The sequence below is a fragment of the Pseudomyrmex gracilis genome, unplaced genomic scaffold (assembly GCF_002006095.1).
Source record: "Pseudomyrmex gracilis isolate BER0280 unplaced genomic scaffold, ASM200609v1 scaffold_301, whole genome shotgun sequence".
NCBI classification, from domain to species: domain Eukaryota; kingdom Metazoa; phylum Arthropoda; class Insecta; order Hymenoptera; family Formicidae; genus Pseudomyrmex; species Pseudomyrmex gracilis.
Window position 1 is genome coordinate 122,799 of NW_018020885.1, and position 12,416 is coordinate 135,214.

Genomic DNA, 12,416 nt, shown 5'->3' on the forward strand with positions numbered 1-12,416 from the left:
ACATAACTGTCCAGCGAGTTCGGCGTCAATAGAAAGATTATTTTCGAATATAAGTTTCATACAAAACAAAGTACGCAATAGATTAGGAGTTGAAATATCAAACAAACTAGTTTTCTGTTATAGAATGTTAAATACAAATGTTGAGTATAATTGCGGAACAAAATATAGATTGGTAAAAAGTTTTATAACTACATGTATTAATACTATAATATTAATATAATATAATATATATAATATAATAATAATATAAATTTTATACCTATATAATAAATACATGTATTATAATTATTTGTATAATTTTTGCCAGTTTATGCCAGTTTAGGAATAAAGTCCAGGACGGTTAAAACCGGAATTTACCATGGTTTTTTTCACCCCCTGGTTTTTTCTTGCCAACCCTGGTTATGGTTATTTAACAATAATATTAATTATAGAATTAAACATAGAATTTCAAGATTTGATCGAGACAATTTATTTAAAAAATATTTTTCAGAATTGGTAAAATAATAATTTTATATTTGCCTCCTATAATAAATGTGGAATTGCATTAAAAAAAGAAAATCCATGTACGCACATTAAAAACCAAAATTTTCATATCAGCGTTGGAATAATATATAATAAAAACTTGTAGGTTGACAAACTCTGAAAAGCAAACTTTGCTTTGAAGTAAACAATTCTTCAATCAGGTTTTTGACAATCAAAATAACTTGCATAGCTTAAAAATAACAAAACCATTTTTTGTACTTTTTCTTTCTTAAAATTTTTTCCAGTCCATTCTTTTGATTTATTTCCCAAGAGAGAATACTCTTAAATTTCTTTAAGACCTTTCATTTTATCCAAAAAAAATTGTTCCTAAATTCGAGTTTCTTTTGTGAATTTTTTCTATAACTCTGCAGGAAACTACATTTTTATAGCTTTTCATTTCTTCTAGTCAAGGAAATTTTTGACATTTTTTCTCGAAATTCGTGGAATTCGCGTTCTGAATTTCGCAGTGTGAAAAATTCAGGTATCGATAATTATTAACGAAAAACATTCTTTATTTTTTGCTAACATTGCGCGCACGCGCAAGACAGAGAGAGAGAGAGAGAGAGAGAGAGAGAGAGAGACACCGTTATAAATCTCAAGCCATTTAATATGCAAATCTCGGCACCTCCGACAGCCTGAGGTCTGCATTTGCTTTCTTTTGTTTTTGTGCCATCACGAACGAGTTTTCAATCGCCGATGTAATTCATACCGCGGCAGACGACTGTACGAGTAGTGCCATTCTTCGTACGAATACGTTATTATCTTCGCTTTCCTTCTCTCTTTCTCTCTCTTTCCTCTCGTGCAGAAGACCCTGCACTGGTATCCTCATATATTTGCACTCCGCACAAAATGTACGGAGACGCGCGCGAGAATGTAAGAGAACTCCGTACGAATCACGTGTCGTTTTTTCGACATCAAGTATATATTCACACAAGAGAAATTAACTCGGCAGAAATCTTTATACACACTTTAATACATACAGAACGAGAGAGAAAGAGAGAGAGAGAGAGAGAGAGAGAGAGAGAGAGAGAGAGAGAGAGAGAGAGACAGAGACGATAAAAAATGATTTACTCGAGATTGGAAGTGGCGGTGCGAGCGTTAAAAAAATCGTCGCAAGAAAAAAAAGCAGAAACTACGTAAACCAAAAAAAAAAAAAAAAAGATATATATTTAGAAACGGTTGTTCCTCTTCGGCTTCTTCGACGAACGCGTATTTGAAGAAGAAAAAGAGAAGCTGAAAGGATGTGTTGGCGAGCGAATCAATTCGTCCGCGCGAAGCACGCGTTTGCCAGAGTCTCGGTATAGGTGCATTGCACGGAGAGCTGCGTCGCGTTACGGCCGAGTTCGAGAAAAATGTCTTTTTACTTCTCGCGGCGCGAGTAACGCATTAACGGCGGAGAACACGTGTTCGGCACGAACACTTTTCGCTACACACTTGTGAACACGCACCGCGTACGTGACGTCTGCATACACAAGATATTACATAGGTTTTCATAGGTGCGCTCTCGTCCTCCTCCCGTGTGTTTTTTTCTCTTCCCTCGCCTCGGGGAACTCGTTACACGTCGCGCTGATAGAACGCTTCATTTGTGAAATAAATAATATATTGCATGCGCGGCGAGATGTTTCGAGGAAAATCTCTCACCGCCGAAACGTTCTTCAAATCTATAAAAATAAAAAAAAATAAAAAAAAACGACAAAACAATAAACGCTCTTTGCGCAAAATGTTCTTCGCTTTCGTGCGTGTGGCAAATTAAAAAAGACGAAAACGGCGGAGAGAGAAGAATCGATCTCGGAGCACAAGTACCTACGTAGGAACCATCGTGAGGAAAACTGAGCAGCAACCAGTCGAGCCAAACGAGGCACATCGGTGCCTGATGTGCCTGAACGAAATTCAGCAGCTTAATAAGTATCGTGCCTCGCAGCCGTTACTTTTAGTGCCTTTTAGTGCTTCGTCGCTTTGCATGCGCCTAGAGCGCGCGCACACGCACCACCTTCATTGCGTTTCTCACCGAAGTCTCTTTTTACATGTCTTTACGACGACGATGGAATCCCGCGACTCGCGCCAGAAAATATTTTCCATTGTGCAACTTTCTGGAGACGACGACGACGACAACGACGCGGACGCGGACGGTGATTCGCCGGTGGGCTGACACACGCGCGCACGATTCTTCTTCTCTCTCTCTCTCTCTCTCGCTCTTTTTCTCTTTCTCTCACACACACTCTCTCTCTTTTCCCCCCTTTATTCCCGTATTATTCGATATTTTGTGCCGGGAGCACGTTCGTACCGCCGTTACTCGGTAACTGCACGCCGTCACGGCATATTGCAACTAGTTTGAAAGTTGCACGTCGCCCCGCGCAACACGCAGCGAAAGCAACGTTTTCCTCGCGAAAATAGTTTCCCCTTCCTTTCGACAATTTCCCCCGTGTTTGAGCGAATATCACGGTGGCCTTGGCTATTTCGAATGCAAATTAGTTGCCGGCCCCCGGTGCTGTTTGGAAATTTGTAAATTTGGTTTGCGCGCGAATCAATTTTACCTCGATTCAATAGGTCGACTCTCACGCACACACACGCGCACGTAATATCGATAGGCGACTTTCTTGCTTTCTTGTGTATGTAATGCGTAAAAAAAAAAAAAAAAAACGTTTGCTTATCGAAAAGCCTATTTCTATCCCGTAATTTCCAATAAACAAAAACCCGATCGTTACCCGCTAGATTTCGTAGAACCCGAAGCGTTATTCGTCGACTTCGGTGAGAGGTGGTCGTCTTTATTATGTAATAAATATCAAAATTCATACGCGTATACATATAAAATTCGTACGTGTTACAACCTTTTACCGAGAATCGATCTTCAACCGGTCCGAAGGGACGCCTATAAAAATCGTCGAAGCAAAGCGCGTTTTGAGAAGGCGAGCGCGCGGGTATATAGTCGCCGCCACCGGGGATGGAGCTTGAAATCGCGCCGAGGAGACACGCTTGACCGATTAATCCGACAACATCCAAAGGACGAGACGCGAGGCGCGCGCTCGCGCGACGAATGCAAGACTCGGGATTACCCGCGGGAGAGTCTGTTCCCTCGTCTCTTTAACACCTTCGTTTATACCTCTATTTGTATCTCACACCCGCTCCAATGTCGTTTTATCGTCTTTACGACCTTGTCGAGCAAATTGACGAGCCGGTGTCGACGATGACCGGTGACAGAGAACGCGAGAGAGAGAGAGAGAGAGAAAGAGGAAAGGGAGAAAAAAGAGTTAATTCACTGTCCATAAACACTTGGCTTTGATGAAACAAAATACTTTGATGAAAACGTTTCCGACAGGTTTGGTCAAACTCACCTGTAAACGAAAGATGTGCGAATACTCATCGCACATTGTTCCCAATCATTGTTGTCTTGTCTCTGACGAACTGCCCAAACCGTTGCTTTGTCGCGTAAAAAAAACTTCTTCTACAAGAAGAAAAATGATGATCACAAACGAGGATTTTCGTTTTTTGGTGTGTGTGTGTGTATATATTTGATTAATTTATCTTTAAAACTCGGGCTCTTCTCACATTCAAAGAAATATAAAGGAACAAGCGTACGAGAAAAATCTATTTAAGAGAGTAAAAGGAAACTAAAATTTTATCTTTCATAAAAAATGTTGTCGCGAAATACGTAAATTTTTGCGGACGTCAAAAGACATTTCGATAGTTGTTTGCTTTTGTTCCTGACAATGCGGGGACACAACCTTCGATCACGATGGATAATTGAATTTCTACCGCCGCAGCGTGCGGCGTCTCCCCGTGACAGTTATGGCGGTAAACGCGGGAACGTTACACCTGTCCAATTAGTTATTCGTTCGTTCGTTCGTTCGTTCGCTCGCTCGCTCGCTCACGCGCGCGCGAGTTCGACCTACATTTTCCAGTAGCAGACAGGTGACCGGATGAGTTCCAGCATCCGAGAGGGAGCCGCCCGAGATCCCGCACGTTTTAACCTACACTATAGATAGTGGCCGCGCGCGCGCGCATACACGAAAGCGCAGAGGCGAAACGTGCGACCGAATGAACGAGCAAGCGGGCGAACAAACGGACGGTCGAACGAAAAGCATTTAGCAGGATGACGTTCGCACATTCTAGACGTCCCGACGCCGGAGCGTTCCCCGCTATCATCCGTTACGTTCTCGTGACGTAATTGTCGAATTCTTGTCCCAAGAGTCAGCCTTCGTTTACCGACGCGTTCGGCAGGCACGAGGCGTTTCGACTTCCCCCGTCCGTGGCTTCCGCCCGTGTGTGGCGTCGCTCGCAGCCAGAATTATTGTCTACCCTCGAACGTAAAGATTGATTTATGGAGATTCCGCGCTATCTCTCGCGCGCACTGACGTGCGACCGGAGAAACGCGTTGCTCGTTCAATTAGAAATGTTCGCAAATATATCCCCGGCGCTTCATCGCGCGCACATAGTTTTTTGTTTTTTGTTTTTTGTTTTTTGTTTTTTGTTTTTTGTTTTTTGTTTTTTGTTTTTTCTACGGAATTGCAGGAAATTAAAATTCCTCTCGTAAAATTCCTTTCGTAGGAAAACTTTTGAACGTGCGGCGGTATTTCTTCGCCGCTCGCTTGAACCGAGGAATCGCACGTTAAATAAGCAAGTTTCGGTTGTGCCAACTAACCGTTGTGCCGACACTTGTCTACGACGTACGTCTACGACTGTATTGGCGGTATACACGTTTTTTTTTACACGCTTCGCTGAAGGTAACGACTTCACGGGAACTGTCGCGCACATAGAGAGACCCCATGCGGGTGCGCTATTCGGACGTAGGTATCGGGCAACGCGCGCGTCATAAACGTTATTCGCGATATCCGCGAACATGTGATAATAAAATGAGAAACCGCAGCGCGGCGCGGCGTAATACGTTATAACAGAAAAGAAAAAAAACACACGAAAAAAAAAAAAAAAAAGAAAAAAGGAAAGATGACGATCCGCGCGCGCGAGTAGAGGAGGGACGACGGATATCGCATTCTGCGGGCGGCGTGCAAACGTTTTGCAGCGTGGGAAGTGAAATACGGCCGTTATAGACACCCGACGGCCATTTCCATCATGGCGGTTTAGTATTGGCGGGGTACTAAGTCTGAACTAATTTGCTTATTAATATTTCACAACAGCGCTGATCGCTCTGGGGGTTCGTGATATATCGCGTCTCCTTCCCTTCTCCCTTATCCACTTCCTCCATCTCCCGCTCACGATCTCGCTCAGCTTCTTCCTCTCTCTCTCTCTCTTTCTCTCTCTCTCTCTCTCTTTTTCTTTTTCACTCCCTCCATCTATGCCGCACATAAGTGTGTGCCATCGAAACCTGGTCTACCTTTCACTCCGGCGCACTTCTGAAAGAAGCCGCGAAACGTCCTCGGCTTTGTGGAGCACGCGCGCGCGCCCGCGATCGTCCCTTCGTTTCCCTTATGAAAGAGAGTCTTCTTAGCTTTTTAGACGCCTACACGTGTCTGCGACCAGGTGGCCGTGGTTAGTCCACGACGAAGTCGAACACGCGCCAATCTTTATTGTGGATTTGTACGAGGCCCCACAAGTGACTCGACCATCAACGGAGCAGGTTTAGCCGGATAAAGTGGCCGCGCGAAGTATCCGATATACACATGTCGCGTAAAAAAAAAAAAACACGACGTGAGAGCTACCGATCGGATTAATTTACGTTCAATCTTTTTACTCGCGTAAACTCGTCGAGGGGGAATACGTTCCACTCGCGCATCTCAAAAGTTCATTTAGTCGAAATGAAACTAATTTCGTGTGTTTTTTATTTGCCAATGTAAGATTTTGTTTAAAAATTTGATTTCCCCACTTTTATGCGATGATAAAAAAAAAACGTATAATAATGTCCAGTTTACGGATATGAAACCGCGAAGAGACTGTGGCCATTGCACGTAGGTGTGAATTAGATTAATTTCCGTCTCTCAAAATGACTCATTAGAGATACGTGTCAGTGATTGGAACACGCCGCTCACATCACGCCGCGGATGTGTGTAACTTAAGAACGCGCGCTTAACGAACAAACTTCATTACCCGCTCATGACGATTTATCCCGATGCGATTAACGTCGAGAGAGGCGTATCAAGTCGAGGTTTACGACCCCTGACGAATTCGCATCTCGCAATATAATCGTTTCGCGCGCTAACGTCCGCCGTCGTCCGTACAAGTCGAGATTTGGGTCGTGACGGACGTTGCGGCGACGAACGTAAAACCCTTATTCTGGCAGTATGACAAGTACGAATCGAAAGTTATTTTCGCCGCTCGATATAGGTTGATTTATATCTGGCATCGGACAATAACGTAGCGCGGAATTCGCACTTTGGATGACCGGTTTTATGAACCCCGAGAATAGTCGTGCGCGCGCACGCGCGACATCGTGTATTATATGTGTACACGCGGCTCGCGTCGTCCGTTGTGTCATATCGTCGTCGTTGTCGTCGTCGCGCGAGTATTTCGCGGAAGATTCGATAATTATTCCGCGCTAGATGTTACGGGGATAATAATGCGCCATGAATTGTCGGTCGTTAAATTTTTTACGGCCGCGACAAACCCACACCACTCCGGCGTCATTGCGATACGCGCTCGTCGTCGTTGTCGTCGTCGTTGTCGTTGTCGTCGGGCGAGAGCGGCACTCGTAGTATTTCCGAGAGGCGCGTCTGGCGCTCGTCTCGAGCATCCGATCCTCTTCGTCATTACGATAGAATATAACGTTCGGGTCCTTGGTACGAGGAGGTTTTCGCTATCGTTTCCTGATTGCTCAATCGTAATTTACGATCCACGCGCATTTTCAATGCCGCGAGACGCGTTTTACGCTGTGTGTGATTTATCGCTTTATATACGCGCGTCTCGATAACGGGCGGATGTTGTTTTTCGACGAGATAATTTGCCAACTTGGCCTGGCTTTGACGTAACGACGATGCGTCGCTAATTTTAATCGAGAGAGAAAGGTAGAGAAGAAGGACTCAACTTTGCGATGGGGGAAAAAACAAAAAAAAAAAAAAAAAACAAAAGGACCAACTTCGCCGCCGCGGAATAAAATCGCGTATGTGCAACCGGTCGTACGGATACGGCGGGCCGGTTAACGTGCCATTTTACGTCACATCAAAGCTTCGCCACATTGTTGGCAAGTGCCTCGCAGTAATCCCGACTATCCCTCGCATTTATCCCCTCGTAAGCGTCCGCGTATCCTTGGGAGTAGCCATGCGCGAGCAAAGTAACGACGACAGACCCGTCGTCTCTCGTTGCCGTCTTCTTCTGTGTTAAAGTCCGTGTCGCGCGAGCGTGGCGGGAACAGCAAGAAAACCACGACCGCGCGGAACATTTCGCGCTAACAGACGGAATCTTTCGCAGAAGACAATTCCAGTTCGCGTTCGTTACATCGTCGCGGTTGTGTGTCCTAATCACGTGTGTGATTCCTCGGGCAAACAACAAACTGAACAAAACTGATTATTTTTTTTTTCTATCGCGAACGTCAATAAAAAAATTCAATCGATAGTATAATTCGATTATCGAGAACACGCGAAATTCTGTTCTTGAGTTTTCAAGCGTGACGCGCGCGATGGAAGAGAGAGAGAGAGAAAAAAAGCGAGTTAACATCTGGCACGCGAAATGCTCGATATCGCTTCTTTATAAAGAGCGTTGTGTCGAACAACGTGTTGGAGCGTGTCTTGAATCGCCGCCGCTTAAAAAGTCGGCTTCGTTTGAGCAACCGAATCGCACTCGTAGCACCTCGGCCGGGCAAGCGTGCAAATCAGACCTTGTCGTAAAGTCTATCAAAGAAGCCGGGTAGAAAGCGAGAGCGCGCGTTTCATCGCTCGCGATATTATTTGAGGATTTTATCGTCGCCGGGCTCGAGACCGCGATATGTTATACACGCTCGTGCATCTTCGCCGTTGTCGCGAATTCTGCGCCACCCAAGTTGCGGTTTTTCTCATCGAAACCGGAAACGATAAAATTCTGTATCACACCGCAGTAATCATCGCGACGGTTGAAGACTTGTCAGAAATTGAGAAAATGTTCAAATTGTTTTTGACAATAAATTTTTCGAGTTTGCTGCGTTTGAGTTTGCTGTAAAAAATAAAAAAATCCGTTTATCGATTGCAACAAAGTCGTATTCTTTGTTTCGTCTCGTCGATACGCACGCGATCTTTTTTTTATTTTTTTATCTTTAATTTTATGTACATTATTCATCTCGTTTTTATACTTGTCTAACAAACCTCTATCGATTTAATCCGTCGCCGATCCCGGTTTTCGATCTGTCTTGTTTTCTGGGATTATGTCGCTCGTTCGTGAGGAAGAGACGGGAGAGAAGCGTGTATTCACGATATATACCACCCACGAAGCATCTAGTTTCCTCCACGCCCGTAACTTAGCCAACGCCCCGGGGATGCCGCGTCGGCTGACGGAAATACAATTATTTGATCGCCGAGCAACAAGTGGCTCTTTCGGGTCGTTAACGGGGGAGGAAGGGGGAGAAGAAATCCTCCGTAGAGATTTCGATGCCTCAATATACCTGCCCCATCGACCGGATACGTTCGTGGCCGCATGATGTATCGTGTTTCTAACACGCGAGGACATCTCGTTGCTTTTACAAGGTGTTCCACACACACACACACACACGCACAAACATGACTCTTGACTCCGATCTGTCTCACGATTCTTTTCACGCGAAATCAATGACAGTTTTATGAAAATTGGAATTGCGAACATCTCGAATGCGGGGCACAATCAGTGTACGACACTGTGCGCTAGCATTTCCGAGAAGCGGGTAATCGGAAAAGGAGAGTACACACTACAAGAAAACGAGAGAAGGGGAGAAAAGGAAAGAGGAAAAAGAAAGTGAGAGAGAGAGAGAGAAAGTGGACAGAATGCAACGGAGAGGAACCTCATAAGCATTGCCACAAAAGCGCGGCTGTTAGGCGCAACCCTTCGTGCGTTTCGTTCGTGTACCACTGCGGCACCTTACTCCGACAGTTAACTCGGCTAAGACGGATCGTAAATTACGCCAATATTTCCGCGAAATCCTAACAAGATTATAAACCAGATTGTGGCACGGTCTATGCCACGGCGGGGCTGCGGCTGTGCCGCGCGTGCTCCCTCTTTTCCTCTCCCGGGACCTTTATTCTTAATCTTCGAAGTCTCTTCAAGCGGAGTGCCGGAGTGAGAAGTCGAGTGATGCGGAGAAAAAAGAAGGGTGGCGAGAGCGAGCGAGCGAGCGAGAGAAAGATAGAGAGAGAGAGAGAGAGAGAGGGCGGGGGAAAGGGGTAAACAGGGAGGAGATCTATTTATAATGCGTTTGCGTCTTTGCAGGGGCCCAGCCGGTGAAGGCAGTAAATGTCACGTGTATTTCATATGAAACTCCACCCCCTCCCGGCTATTCCTCGCAATGCCAATCTCTTTTGCCGGTCTGATAATGCCAAGCGCTAACAAAGTTAACCCGCGCGAGACTCTCGCCTGTATAGAAACCGTTTCGTCTTCTTCCTCGCTCCTCTCCTCCTCTCCGTTCTTCTCTTCGTTTCTCGATCTTTCTGCGCTCTCTTGTCCTTTCTCTCGGAAATAAACCTGCGCGCGACAAGATCGTTTAAAATCTTGATCTTGGCCGCGCGGCGAGTTTGCAATAATGAATTATTGCTTAATCACAACGCGTTGTAATCAAGGCGTCAAAACCATGGACGAGGAAAACACGACGCGGCGTTGCAGTCCCACGCGTCAGCGTAGAACCGCAAAGCCGCAAATTAGCTCGTAAAGCACGTGACGAAAAGTAGCGCGTCTCCACTTTCAAAAAAAAAAAAAAAAAGAAAAAAGAAAAAAAAACTTTTTAAAACTTATTCGAAATTTTCTTGACGTTTCGCACTTTTTTCTTGGCATCCTCAGTTTTTATTTATATATAACAAAAACGAAGGGAACGTACACATGTGGGAGGAAGGAAAAAGTGCGGGAACACTTCCCTTTATTTTGACGGGGAAATAAGGGAGTCCCTGAGGCGGTGTTGAGCGAAGAGAAGCAGGAAGGAAAGAAGAGAGAGAGAGAGAGAGATGCGGATCCAGAACGGGGTATATTCCAGCGGCGCGCACATTCGATAGAGATTCCGGAGCCGTCACGCGAGATTCTGGGAAAAGCCGTTTCGCGCGTCTGAAACCCCTTTAAAACGCGGGGCCGGTCTTGTAGAACGCGCGCTCGCTCGCGCGTATGCGTGTGCGTGTGTTAATAAAGGCCCCCGACGTAACCGATCGTTATTAGATCGGGCCGCTCCCTCAGCCCCGCCGCGCCTACAACCCATCTCGCGCCCCTCGCAATAACCCATAAAATGTAACATTTTGTTTCGTATGCCAATTACCCCCTCCATCTATGCGAGGATATACGTTCGACCAATGTGGCACCAAGACAAGCTCGCTCGCTCGCTCGCTTGGTCCGGTCCGGTCGGGGAATCGATCTTCTCTCGCAGGAAAACGTTCGGAACACACGAGGACATATAATAGCGCGTGAGAATTATTTCCTATAAGAAGATCTGTGTGTGTGTGTGTGTGTGTGTGTTAATTCTTTATCCTTTTGTCTCTCTTTCGCAACGGACATGACCGTCGAGCGGGCCGAGTAAATGAACCGTTCGTTTCAGCGCGCCTCTCCACGTTTGATTTCGCTTCGATGTGCGGAGAAAGAAACTTTTTTTTTTTTTTTTTTTTTTTTTTATCGACAAGTTTCGCACGGACTCTGCCACGGACTTACGGCGCGGAATTACATGCGGCGATAGTACATAACGCCCGTACGCCAGGCGAATGGCTACTTTGCCTCGTTGAAGGCAGCATGCGATGGCCACTGTTGCTCGTCGCGGTAACTCCTCGCCACCACTACGCGGACGAGCCGCGGCATGGCGCGACGGCGGCCGTTATAAAAATAACTGCTGATTGGACGCCCTACCAAGAAAAGTCGTAATCACATCCTGAAACGTTCCCTCCCTTCTCTGTCTCTCTCTCTCTCTCTCTCTCTTTCTCTCTCTCTCTCTCTCTCTTTTCTCTTTGTCCGTCTCTTCCTTTCTCTTATTTCCCTTTTGCTCTTTCTCCTCTCCTCTCCCTAACCTCTTTATCTCTTTCTCAACACTCCCGCTCTTCTACCTCCGTCATTTCTTTTCTCGTCAATCTCGCGCCGAAGAGCCCCGTGCAAGAAGTGTAAACTCGAGATACACACTTTATAGAGAGAGAGAGAGAGAGAGAGAGAGAGAGAGAGAGAGAGAGAGAGAGAGAGAGAGAGTCGTAAATTCTTCATTTTTTGTATAGATTCGACATTGCTACGTCTAGCAATTAACTAAGTGGACATGTTAGTTTTAATATAGTCACATATAAATTTTTTATCTTTATTTGCTCGAAAGTACGTGTACAGAAACGTGTATTTTAATTCTAAATCGGAAGTTTTAGTTTTAAATGAAGATGCCACATACATCTTTGAAAATTGCACGGTTGTGCGAAAGTAAAAATGTGAACGAGTATACTTGTGTAGCCCGAAGGAAGGGAAAGAGAGGAGGAGGAGGAGGAGGAGGAGGAGGAATATATTGGAAATGCGACGCATCGCGCGCGGTTCCCATCGATTGCGCGTCAAGACGCGACGACGAGGTGGAGTCTCTCTCTCTCTCATCGTAAGGGATGAGAGGGAAGCCGGCGATCGGACGCCATTTTGTGCAGCTTTTATCGCCGCGCCCTACATAGAAGCATTAAGGCGCGGGTTGCCGGGTTGCGCGTATATCAACAATAATTGCAGGGCCAATAATAAAGCCGAAGGGAGCACGCTCGATAGCCCGAAATTGCTGGTTCCCCTACTCGGTGCCGCGCGGTTTTATTACCTCCTCTTCGTCGGCCAGGAATGGCGGCAGCCCCCTTCATCGTCCTCGATGGCGGATA

General features: G+C 45.8%; 1 protein-coding gene across 5 annotated transcripts in view; it reads left to right on the forward strand.

Annotated features, from left to right (window-relative positions):
* The window catches only part of LOC109859919 (AT-rich interactive domain-containing protein 3C-like), a 113,753-nt gene that overhangs the window by 93,985 nt on the left and 7,352 nt on the right, over window positions 1–12,416 (forward strand). The window lies entirely within an intron of this gene.